The 13,600-nt window shown below is 43.5% G+C and overlaps 1 long non-coding RNA gene across 1 annotated transcript in view; it reads right to left on the reverse strand.

Annotated features, from left to right (window-relative positions):
* Positions 1 to 12,736, reverse strand: part of LOC311597382 — a 31,870-nt gene extending 19,134 nt beyond the window's left edge. Inside the window, exon 1 of the long non-coding RNA XR_014779210.1 lies at positions 12,616 to 12,736. This is a non-coding gene — a long non-coding RNA (uncharacterized lncRNA). The remainder of the gene's footprint in view (positions 1 to 12,615) is intronic.
* Positions 12,737 to 13,600: the final 864 nt, after the last annotated feature.

The following is a 13,600-nucleotide window of genomic DNA, read 5'->3' on the forward strand; positions in this document are numbered from 1 at the left end:
ACAACAGCATGTTTTAAGTTTTTACTGTATTTACGTGAGATGTCACAGTGCACACTTGTAACCCCATCACGTCAGAGGCTGAAGCAGAAGCACCTTTATTTTAGTTCAGACTCTGCAATAATCAGGACAACTTATGCCAGAAAAAAAAAAAAAAGGTAGCAAGGAAGCACAGGGAAGCAGAGAAAAGAGTAGAGTAGGGGAGAGAGGAGGGACAAGAAATTAGAGGAAAGAGAGGAGAGCTGGGAAGAGGAGGAGTAAGAAGAAGAGGAAGGAACAAGACCGTAGTGGAGGGTAGGGTGGAGAGGAGCCGGAAGGGAAGAAAGGATGAGAGATGGATGAGCTGTGATTTGATAGAAACGTTTGCTAGAAATGAAGGTGAAATGCAGATCAACTGAAAAGACAGCAAGTTGAGCAAGCCATGGGGAACAAGCCAGTAAGCAGCTCTTTTCTACATCCTCTAATTCAGTTCCTGCCTCCAGGATGCTGTTCTGCAAGACAAGCAAACCCTTTCCTCCCCAGTCTGCTTTTTGTTTTTGTTTTTCGAGACAGGGTTTCTGTGTAGCCTTGGCTGTCCTGAACTCACTTTGGGTTTTTTGTTGGTTTGTTTGTTTTTGAGACAGGATTTCTCCTGAACTTACTTTGTAGATCAGGCTGACCTCGAACTCACATTGATCTGCCTGCCTCTGCCTCCCAGGTGCTATAATAAAATGCATGCACTACCATGCCCGGCTCCCAGTCTGCTTTTTGGTCATGATGTCTTTATCACAGCTACAGAAAGCAAACTAATACAGCTAGACAGGAATCATTAGAGTAATTGAGGAAGACACCCAAAATTGTCCTCTGGCTTCAAGGACATGAGTACACACATGTGCACACACATATACAAAGAAGACATTAAACTCAGGCTCACAAAAGCAAGACCTGACATCCCAGGCCCATGATCCCAGATACTAGGGGGGTTAAGGCAGGAGGATTGCAACATCAAGGCCAGCCTGGACAACTTACTGAGATTGCATCTTAAAATAAAAAAGTAAAAACCAAGAGCTGTGGGTATGGGTCAATGGTGGAACATTTACTAAGCCTACTTTGAGGCCCTGGGTTCAATCCCCAGTATCACAAAAATAAATTAATTTTTTAAGTTATGGTTCTCCTTTTTCTTGGGAGGCTGTTAGCCACCAGATCATTAAGGCAGGAGGTACAGAAAGCTAGACACAGAGCTTGGAAGGCCGAGAGCACCCCAGAGATTGTACACTTCAGGAACCACTTCAGGGAGCTGGTTTAACTTTACTTGGGGAAAACAAAAGTCTTTGGGGAGTGGTTGGGGGGCTTCCAGGACAGGTGCACATAATTGGTTGAAACCAGGTACTTTAAGGATGATTGTTTTGCGTTTGGCAGCATACTCATATCATGTCGACAAGAACACAGTACCTCAATTATCCTACAGGCGCAGGGAGGGGAGAGCTAGCAGGAAGCTGTGTCAAGAGCCATAGATCAAATGTGCTTAGGGGCTTCTATTGTGCCGGGCTTCGCTGAAACCCCAATCAACACCAGGAGTTGATTCAGATGCAAACATACAAGGGTCTCGTTTAGTGACTGTTCGGCTTAAGTTGGACCCACTCTATCACCGACACAGTGGATCAGGTGTGAGTATAAGTAGGAGGTGTGAGGATCAGGTGTGAGTATAAATAGGAGGTGTGAGGATCAGGTGTGAGTATAAGTAGGAGGTGTGAGGATCAGGTGTGAGTATAAGTAGGAGGTGTGAGGATCAGGTGTGAGTATAAGTAGGAGGTGTGAGGATCAGGTGTGAGTATAAGTAGGAGGTGTGAGTCCCGAGTACAAGTAGGAAAGAACTTTCTATAGATTGTAGTAAACGAGAAAGCAAGTAAGTGAGTTTCTAGTTTGGCAAACAAAGTGGAGTTACTTTGGTCCATCACTATGTCTAAAGACACTCTCCAGATGGAGTGTGGAGAGCCAGAGGCCCTGCTGGGGAGAGGGAGTCTTTCGCCTAACACTGAGCTCAGAGTGGCTATCCGGACTGGAAGGACTACAACCTCAACAGCAGGGGCCTTCCAACAGCAAATCTGTTTTTGTTTTTGTTTTTTGTTTGTTTGTTTTCAAGACAGGGTTTCCTTAGGTTATCTTGGCTGTCCTGGACTCACTTTGTAGGCCAAGCTGACCTCGATCTCACACTGATCCTCCTACCTCTGCCTCCCAAGTGCTGGGATTAAAGGCGTGCACCACCACACCCAGCACAATTCATTGAATGTTGTAAGTCGATACAAGTCTTCAAGATGCCTCGGTAAGAAAAGCTATTTGCTGCCAACCCTTACAAGCTGTGCTCTAGCCTCAGGACCCACATGGTGAAAAAAGAAAACCAACTGCCCCAAAGTGTCCTCAGACCTCCACATGCCTGTGTGCACCTGTGCTCACACGCACAGAATAAATAATGTGGAAAAAGGCTACATCTATAGAAAGGGAGAAATAGTGACAGGAATGAACCAAGTTAGCAAGGATCCAGCTTAGCCACAGACTGAAACCAGGGGTCATAAGCACACATGTGCAGGCTAATCTTTTTTAGTGCTTCCATGTAAAATTTTATATCAACTTACTTGAAAATCTTGATGAAATGGTAGATGTATGGGAAAAACGTAAGTAATCAAAATTGGGTTAGGAGGATGTAAACGGTCTGAAAAGCTAATCCGCAGAGGACAAACTGGAAAAACAGTACCAGACAACTGTATCCTCAGAAGATGACAGGTCTGAATAGAGAGTTCCTAACGTGACCAAAACATGTGTGTATTTCAAACACATAGCCAGTTGCTAAAACTAACAAGAAGGAGACTCTACAATACTAATAGCAGATAGAATAGATTTTCCCAGTCATAAATGTGACTAAAATAGCACCAGAAAGAGAAAATTACAGACCAACCTGACTTATGAATATAGATGAAAAAAATCCTGAATAAAATATTAGCCAATTAAATGCAGCAGTGTGATAAAAGAATAATGGAGCATGATCAAGGAGGTTTATTTTTATAAGAATACAAGTAAGAACCCAAATTAGAATTTCTATTAATATGATATTACCCATACGAATAAAGAGATTAACTCAAGAGACACTTAAAACTTATTTTTTGCTATTAAAGAAAAGAAGATAAAAACCTAAATAATCTGAAGATGAAAATACACTTATTTAACAGGAGAGGAATATGTACCCCAAACCAACAGGCAAGGCTGCATTCAAAAGGAGACATTTTAGAGAATTTCCCAGTAAAGTTACTGGTGAGATCCGAATGGTTGTTATTGCTGTCAGCCTGTCACATGGCTGTGGTCATTTCAGCCATAGGACAGCATGTCCTGCTTAAAAAAAAAAAAAAGATGTTCAGCCACCATATCAGAAACAGCATGAATGCAAGCTTCCTGAAGAATGCCTTAACTATAGTTTCTACCTTAAAAAGCCAAAGATACTGTAAAATAAACAAAAGCAGACACCATCTAATCTGGGCTTGCTATAAGCAAGGAGGTGAGCTGTCATCACTTGCATGTGGAAGATTCTGGAGCAGGTGGAGAATAGAGAAGCACCCTGGTTGGTGGGAGTGTTTCTCTGTCCTCTGTCAAGAACGAAAGGTTTGTCCTTCCATCTCCTCCAACCCAGCTGCTCTCAACTTTCTGTGTTGAAATCTTAATTTTTGTTTTGTTTTGCTTTCGTTTTCAAGACAGGGTTTCTGTGTGTAGCCTTGACCATCTTGGACTCACTTTGTAGACCAGGCTGGCCTCGAACTCAGTGAGATCTGCCTCCCCGAGTGCTGGGATTACAGGCATGCACCACCGCACCCTGCTGTGAAACCTTAATCTTTTTATTTTTTTAAAGATTTTATTTATTCATTATTTACACAGTATTGTGCCCCCATGTGTGCCTGCATGCCAGAAGAGGGCACCCTATCCCAGTATAGCTGGTTGTGAGCCACCATGTGATTGCTGGGAATTGAACTCAGGACCTTTGGAAGAAGAGACAGTGCTCTTAACCTCTGAGCCATCTCTCCAGCCTTGAAACCTTAATCTTAATGTGGTGGGGTTTGAAGGAAGCCATCGGACCCTGATAATAGAGCCCTAGGAAATAGTACCTTTGCAAGAAACTGGGGGTGGCAGAGGAGGGGGTGGTAGGGGTGGGCAGGCCCTTGCACTGTCCATTGTCCCAAGTGAGCTCTGCGAAGGCTGCTGTCTGCAGCTGGGAAGAAGGTCCTCACTGGAACCCAGTGGTGGCACACTCGGGCCCCAGCCTCCTGCTTCTGGAACTGTGAAACTAGGTGTATATCACTTACAAACCACACCAAGTGGTACTTGGTCAGAGCCATGCAACCAAGACTGACAAATTGCTGCTCTGGGAAGCTGGAGGTAAGCTAACGAGAAGCATCTATGAGACTGTCTCAGGGAACATATTTCACTTTCCCTGACTTGGAAACAGAGGCAAAACCTTGGAGAAATGCTATTTTTAGCTGAGCCCCAGCTCTTCCGTGCCCATTAATGCAGCTGAGGTGGGCTGACTCTTCCGTTGCTTTGCTGCAAAGGTTGTAGGTCAACGTCTGTCATCATATGTGGTTCAGCCACGGCCTTGTTTTATGCACTGCTCCTCAAAAACAACCAGGAAATAAGTATACAGTTATAACCTTGAGTTATTCAGCCTTCTGCTTTGTTTTCTTGGTTTGTTTGTTTGTTTTTGAGACAGGGTGTCGCTATGTAGCTCAGGCTGGCTTTGAACTCCCAACTGTCCCGTCTCAGCCTCCTGACTGCTGGGTTACAGGCACATCCCCCTCCCTCTGGCGAGCTCCTTCAGCCTTCTTTGATTTCTGTTCTCTTTGGACTCAGAGACCGCCAAGCCACACCAGCCCACGCAACATCCTTCCCATTGACTGTTTTTCTCGGGACTTTTATATTTCCTCTGCTTAATTCTTGCTGTAGCTTCTGTCACTGAATTCAGTCTTAACTCTTCAATACCCTCTCATAACCATTGTATTCTTTCTCCGTCGTAGTGGATGCTGGGCCTGGAACTTGACTCACCAAAGTACCAGTATCCAAGAGAGTTCTGCAGCAGTCTCTCCCACACTCACGGGAGCTGAGTTCCAAAACCGCCCCCCCCCCCCAGGAGATGGAAGTCTGAGGCCATAGATTGCACTGTATACACCATGTTTTGTCCTATACCAATGATTAAATTTTATTTCTAAATTAGGCACAGTAAGAGGTTAGCAATTAATAACAAAAATAGGACAATTAATATATTGTCATATAAATTCTGTGAGTGTGGTCCCTCTGTTATTGTACTTTGCCTGTTCGTCATGGAGGATGCCCTGTGATGCTGTTCTTTGTCACGTCTGAATTGCCAGTGTCACTTGTGCTTTGGGACCACTGTTCAGTGAGACAAAGCAGAACACAAGCACCGCTATACCTTCAGTTGACATTATGCCAAGATGGATAAATGGCTGATGGGCAGATGCCGCATGCTGCATGGATACCCAGGACAAAGGGATGAGTCTGTCTGGGTAGGATGAAGCAGGGCTGCATGCGATTTCATCAAGCTCCTCAAAGCATGCAGTTGAAAACATGAGAATTATTTATTTCTGCAGTTTTGCATTGAACATTTGACCTCAGATAACTGAAGGGGGGTTGGGGGGGCGGAGGGGGAGGATCCAACGATAAGGAAGGCCTGCTGTACAGAACAGACTGGTCTCAGGTACAACTGGGAAAATGAGATACAGAAGCAGACAGAAACACCCACTATAAAAACATCCCGGTCACAAGTGAAGTTTCCATTTCTCAGCACAGGGACTTTCTCCCTCTCCACAGCCCTTCTTAAACGTCAGTACACCCTAGCATACGAGCCCCTCCCTCCGCCCTTCTTCTGTGCACACTCTTGACACTCTTCTTCTCCGCCCCTCCCCCCACTGCGGACAGAGTTTCTCTGTGTAGCCTTGACTGTCCTGGTCTCACTTTGTAGACCAGGCTGGCCTTGAACTTGCAGAGAGACCCACCTGCCTCTGCCTCCCAAGTGCTGGGATTAAAGGCATGCACCACCACACCCAGTTACTTGAAGATTCTTTAGCATCAAAATAAAACTTTAAATTACAAATAATAACTAAGAATATGCTGCCTTATAGGTGCAGCCTCAGTTGGTTTATTACATGTGGCCATCTTAAGGTGGCAATGAAGTCACACGGCACGTACCTTCTTTTACCAGTGAAGACTGCCAGCCACATGACTGTTATTTTCAAATCAATCTTTCTTGTACATCTATTTTAAAATAATCTATTTTTAGACTAGAGCTGGAAGGGTGGTGACTTCAGGGTGGGAGGCAGAGTATGCCAGCCATACCCTGGGGATGCTGGGAAAGCCTGGCAGCCAGGTCTGCCTTGATCTGGTTGTCCTGGGTTTGAGACCTAACACTTAAGGCATGGGGTCATGAGTGCTAGTCTTAGGACATTCATCCAGGAAGCTGGAATTGGTTCATTTTGGGGTTTTTTTCTTTTTTGTTTGTTCTAGATGCTCTCTGCGCAATACAAAATTGGCAAAAAAAAGTACAAAATAAGATGCCTATTAGTAAGCATTTAAAAAGTGTACAGAATTGGCGTAAAGGAAAATGCAAACCTATTTGGGGAATACAAAAAGCTGCGAGAGACAGTGCCATATTTATGAATGGAAAAGCTCAACCTATGAACACTAAGATGAGGGGGAAGAGAGGAAGAAGAAGAGGAGAAGGGAGAGATCAATGTTTTTATATTCTTTCAAAAAATTGATGTGATTTTAATGAAAATATCAAAGAGTTCTTTTTGCAAGCTAGCATAATTAATATAAAATCAACCAGGAACAGCAGATGAGAATCAAAAAGTACGGATGGACCGGGCAGTGGTGGCAGCGCACACTTTTAATCCCAGCACTAGGGAGGCAGAGGCTGTTGGATCGCTGTGAGTTCGAGACCAGCTTGGTCTACAAAGTGAGTCCAGGACAGCCAGGGCTACACAGAGAAACCCTCTCTCAAAAACAAACAAACAAACAAACAAACAAACAAAAAGCACTGTTTAGATGTGAAGTGTCCCCCATAGACTAAGATGTCTGAACACGTGGTCCCCAGCTTGCAGGGTAGGAGGAGGTAGAGCCTTCTGGAGAAAGTGGGGTACTGAGCCGAGCAGGGCCTTTTCTAACCTTCCTCCTCTTCCTGTATTCCCTCTGCCTCCTTTTTCTAGTGAGGCCCTAGGCACACTCTCCTGTCACCACAGAGACACCCAGCTCCATCCCGTTCCCTCCATGGTGGACTGTATCCCTTCAAACAGTGAGCCAGAACAACCTTCCCCGGCCTCCTAAACTTGCTGTTGTCCAGTATTTTGTCACCGAAATGAGAAAAGAAACTAACACAGAGAACTACACTGTCATATATTAAAATGTGCCTCTGCATTAAAATCAAATTGCACAATCTTATTACATAAGCATAAAAATAAATCACAGAACCTAACAGAAAGCCCCATTACTTAAGATTAAGTTCACTTCCAATAACCAATAAATAAATATATATATATATATATATATATATATATATATATATATATATATATATATATAAAATGTAACAGTGATTTAAGTGAGAAAAACAAATACAAGCTTATTAACATGTCTGCCTCATCTAAACATAACCTCAGGAAAAAAAAAAAAACCTCACACTGGCCAGGTAGCTTAACTGCAGATCTTTCTCCTCTTCCTCCTCCAAATCCAACCCACTTATCTCACCCTCAGCTCCGTAGCAGACCACCTGCCGTGGCCTCTCTCCCTCCTCTCTGTTCCCATCTGCACCTATCCTGCAGGTCTCCTCCTCCAACCTTTCTCTCTACTCATCCTGCTATCTGAGCCCCCAACCCAGAACCACCACCCACGCCTCACTGCCTCGAGAGAAACAAGGAGCCCAGCTTCTCAGGGAGATGTGTTTCCTCCTTATCCAGTTCCCAGTCTCATCCTCAGCTCGGTGACAAGCTACCTGTTATGGCCTCTCCTCACCCTCTACTCCCATTCCCAGAAGACTCAGCAGATCCTGGTGGAACACCTTGCTTTTTTTCCCACCTGCGGACCCCCTCAAGCTCCCTCAACACCAGTAGTCTCAGGTCTCCGATAATAAGACAGAATAACAGAATGGATGTGAAAACAGGATCCATCCTGCTGCATTCAAGAAATACACTCTAACATCAACAACAGACATCACCTCAGGGTAAAAGAATGGAAAAAGATATTCCAAGCAAATGGACCTAAGAAACAAGCTGGTGTAACCATTTTAATATCTGACAAAATAGACTTCAAACAAAAACTAATCATAAGAGATAGGGAAAGACATTACATACTCATCAAAGGAAAATCCATCAAAAGGCCACCTTAATTCTTAACGTCTGCCAACACAAGGGCAGCCAAGTTTGTAAAAGAAACACTACAGTTTTAATCACATATTGACCCTCATACATCAGTACCTCACGCTCACCGATGGACAGGTAATCCAGACAAACTAAACAGAGAAATGCTGGCACTAACTGAAGTTATAAACCAAATGGATTTACTAGATATGTACAGAGCATTTCACCCAAACACACAAGAATATACCTTCTCCTCAACACCTCATGGAATGTTCTCCAAAACTAAGCATACACTTGGACACAAAACAAGTCTCAACAGATACAAGAAAATTGAAATAACACCCTGTATCTTCTCTGACTAAAGCTGGGTATCAGCAACAGAAACAACAGAAAGCTTAAAAACTCATGGAAACTGAACAAACAGCTTGCTACTGAATGAGAGATGGGCCAAGACAGAAATTAAGAAAGAAATTAAAGCCTCGTTAGAACAGTAAAAATTGAAGGGCTCGCCGGGTGTGGTGATACATGCCTTTAATCCCAGCACTCAGGAGGCAGAGGCAGGCAGATCACTGTGAGTTCAAGGCCAACCTGGTCCGCAAAGTTAGTCCAGGACAGCCAAGGCTACACAGAGAAACCCTGTCTCAAAACAAAACAAAACAACAAAGAATCAATGAAACAAAGAGTTGGTTCTTTGAGAAAATCAGTAAAAATGGCAAACCTATATTCAAATCCTGTCCCAAAGTAGAAACAGAAGGAATATTGTCCGATTCATTTTATGAGGCCACAGTTACCCTGATAAAACCACACAATCACCCAACAAGCAAAGAGAATTACAGACCCGTTTCCCTTATGCACATAGATGCAAAACTTCTCAATAAGATACTTGCAAAGGGAACCCAAGAACAGATAAAAAAAAGTTCATCTACCATGATCAAGTAGGCTTTATCCCAGAGATGCAAGGATGGCTCAACATATATAAATCTTTAAATGCAATCCACCATATAAAGAAAGTGAAAGACAAAACCACATGATCATCTCATTAGATGCAGAAAAGGCCTTTGACAAACTTCAACACCCTGCATGATAAAATTTCTTGTGAGATTAAGGATAAAAGGGACACATTTCAACATAATAAAGGAAGTTTACAGCAAGCCTATAGATAGCCAACATCAATTTAGATGGAGAGAAACTCAAAACAATTCTGCTACCATCAGGAACAAGACAAGGTTGTCTACTTTCTCCATACCTAGTCAATATAGTACATAAAGTCTTAGTCTAAGCAATAAGACAACTGAAGAAGATCAAGGGAATAAAAATTGGGGGGGAAATCAGTATTTTTATTTGCAGATGATATGATAGTATACATAACTGACCCTAAGAACTCCACCAAGAAACTCCTACAGTTGATAAACACTTTAAAAAAAAGCTAGTTATAATATTAACTGACAAACAGGGCTGGAAAGGTGGCTCAGAGGTTAAGGACACTGACTGCTCTTCCAGAGGTCCTGAGTTCAATTCTCAGCAACCACATGGTGGCTCACAACCGTCTATAATGTGATCTAATGCCCTCTTCTGGTGTGCAGGTGTATGTGCAGGGCCCTAGAGTCGAAAAGAGAAGTGGATACACACCTCCACCCCTAACCCCAGAAGCGGATCTCTAATTGATAACTACTTGCAAATGAAAATTTAATTTTCTCCAAGGGGAGAAAATTTCTCACTGGGGAAACAAACTACTCTTAAGGGTAGCCTGCATGCCCAGCGATCGATGGGAAACAGAAAATGAACCCAATAGCATCTCTGGAGCTTCCTTATCTCATAATGTCAGGATTTTTCTTTCTTCCTTCCTCTCTTCCATCCTTTTTTTCTGTCTTTCCACCCCACCCCAAGACAGAGTTTCTTTGTATAACAGCCCTAGCTGTCCTGGACTCACTTTGTAGACCAGGCTGGCCTTGAACTCACAGAGATCTGCCTGCCTCTGCCTCCTGAGTGCTACAATGAAAGAATATGCCACCATATTTTTTTTCTTTTCTTTTCTTTTCTTTTCTTTTTTTTTTTTTTTGGTTTTTCGAGACAGAGTCTCTCTGTGTAGCCTTGGCCATCCTGGACTCACTTTGTAGACCAGGCTGGCCTCGAACTCACAGCGATCCGCCTACCTCTGCCTCCTGAGTGCTGGGATTAAAGGCGTACGCCACCACGCCCGGCATATTTTTCATTTTTATTTTTATTTTACTTATATATTTTTCTATTTGCCCTACCTTTGGGTATATATTATGGCTCCCGCTTCAGTAGTTCCATGAGATGTATAAACAATTGGGTTTCTGCATCTGTTTCTTGTGCTTTTTCTTAGGCTTTTTTCCTTCTGCTCATTTTGTCCTATTCCAATGTATTAGTTTTTGTTTTTGGTTTGGTTTGGTTTGGTTTTTCGAGACAAGGTTTCTCTGTGTAGCCTTGGCTGTCCTAGACTCGCTTTGTAGACCAGGCTGGCCTCGAACTCACCGCTTGCCTCTGTCTCCCGAGTGCTGGGATTAAAGGCGGCGGCACCACACCCAGCTATCTTATTATATTTTATCTTATTATCATCCCTTTAAAAAGCTATTATTGGCCATCCCTGAGGCAACCTCCTGTCTCCTCCACTGAAGTTTCCTCTGCCAAGAAAAAAGAAAAAAAGTCTATTATTTATTTATTGGTTTGTTTGTTTGTTTGTTTTGTTTTGTTTTTTTCAAGACATGATTTCTATATGTAGCCCTGGCTGTCCTGGAGCTCAGTCTGTAGACCAGGCTGGCCTCCATCTCACAGAACCACCTGCCTCTGCCTCGTGAGTGCTGGGATTAAAGGCCTGCGCTACCCTGGCTTTGGCCAATTTCTTTTTATGTAGATGAGTACTCTATTTGCACGTACGCCTGCATGACAGAAGAGGACATCTGACCCCATTATAGATGGTTGCCAGCCACCACATGGTTGCTGAGACTTGAACTCAGGACCTCTAGAAGAGCAGCCTGCACTCTTAACCCCTGAGCCATCTCTTCAGCCCCCTGCCCATTTGTTTTGTAATGAGACAGAAGGAGGGAAGGACCGGATAGGAAGGTAAGTGGGGAGGAAATGGGAGCAGAAACTATAATTAGAATATATTATGTATAGAAATATAATTTATTTTCAATAAAAGGAAAAACAAAAACTAAACAAAAAGCCAAATGGGAGGAGAAGTGGAGAGGAAATGGGAGGAGTAAAGGAAGGGAAAACTGTGTGAGGGAAAAAAAATCTACTTTCAATAAAAGGAAAAAAAATATCTAGAGTATATCTCTCAAAAATAACAAGTAGCCAGGTGGTGGTGGCGGCAGATGCCTTTAATGCCAGCACTCTGGAGGCAGAGGCAGGTAGATCGATGTGAGTTCAAAGCCAGCCTGGTCTACAAAGCTACTCTAGGACAGCCAGATCTACACAGAGAAACCCTGTCTTTAAAAAAAAAAAAAAAAAAAAAAACCAGCTCCACAAGGTTGTCCTCTGACCTCCACATACGTGCCTTCACACACATGGGCCTGCACTCACAAATACACACCACACACAGAGACAATATTAATAACTAGTAAATAAAAATTGTAGGCCCTGAACTCACGTCCTTGCCTGTCCTGTCCTGAATCGTTCGGTCCTTTCACCTGTGTGTCCCTGACAGTTCCACTACTCAGAGGAGTGCTGGAGACGTAAGACCGGATGTCATGGCGGCGTGCAAGAGTATATTGGAATATGAAGATGTACCGTTGATTTTTTTTTTTTTTTGGATAAATAGAAAAAGTTGGCTATAAAATTATGTGTTCAAAAAAATTATGTGTTGACAGAATATTCCAGAATCTTCGCTAATATCTGCTCACGGCCTCTACTTGTCTGTTCTGTTTCATCGCACTTCATCCCCGGCCTCCTTTAGGCTGAGCAACACCGGACCCAAGGATGTTATTACTAGCAAACTCTCCCTGAAGGGCTGCGAGGTGAGTGTAATTACATCACACAGCGGGACAACACTTTGCATTACACACCAGACCTTCCAGCCACAGGAAGCTCCCGGTGGTCAGTCGGTGGGTCAAGCTTCTCCAGAGTCTCCACCCTGTTTGTGGGTTCCCAGCTGGCTCCCCAACTCTCCTTCTCACCTCTCACTTCTTTGCTCCTGGCCTTCACCTTCCTCAGTGTTGGGGCCTGACTCTGGAATCCCCCCCCCCCCCAGACCCATGTTCTGAGCACTTACTCCCTGGCTGACGGTGCTGATCTGGTGCTGATCTAGGAGACGGGCCTCGCTGGCAGGAGGAGGTAACTTGAGGTGGGCTTTTGAAGGTCTTCCCTGCCTGTGCCTGGCTTGGCTCACGCCGTTTCCCCATCCTTATCATATGACTGGCGCAGCCGTTCACTGTCCCACTGAACTTGTCATGAGGAAGTGCAACCTTCTGAAATCAGGAAACAAAACTAATCCTTTTTCTCACGGAGCTGTCTCTAGCCTGCATTGTGGTGACCGTGAGCACAAGCTCTTGAGCTGCCAGCGGATCGCTCAGTACTCGGCTTGCTTCGAGGAGATAAACTGGAACACTGTTATAGTTTCCTCCTCCGCTCCGCCCATAGGGGTGAGGAGCGGCCCCTACTCAACTTCAGGAGACCCCTTAGGAAGGGCTCTAAATTAAACAAAGTAAAACTTCCTGAGACGATTGTATCTTTAAAAGGCAGAAGCTCCTTCAATGCTGAGAGCACATAGGTGAAAATATAGGTCTTTTTGTTTTACACTTCATATTTATACATGCATATGGTGAAGAAAAGAAAAAAAGGCTAGAAAAGCATTCTCCAGAGTACTAACAACACTTTATTCTGATTGTTGGGATTACAATAACATTTTCTTTTCACTTTGTGCTAATATGCTTTTCCCAAGTCTTCAGAAATGAGTTTATATTAATTTTATGAAAAATTGTGGGTTTTAAGCAATAAGATGTGACAACAAGAAAAGCATTCTTTTTGTTACAAAATTTTGTCACAAAGTTTTACCATTCAGATGCAAATGCCCTCACTTCATCTCAGCTTCTTTCACCACCTCCCCCCCCCCCCAGTTTTCACTGATAGACTTAGGAGAAAAAGCAAGTTTATAAACAGCTATAATTAAGGTCTAAAGTATGTATTTCAAAGAGGCCAGCAGACAAAGATAAAATAAGCAACTACCAACTAATGGACAATAGATCCAAAATGGGGGT

Source organism: Acomys minous, assembly GCF_964271855.1.
Source record: "Acomys minous genome assembly, chromosome: 1".
Taxonomy (NCBI): Eukaryota; Metazoa; Chordata; class Mammalia; order Rodentia; family Muridae; genus Acomys; species Acomys minous.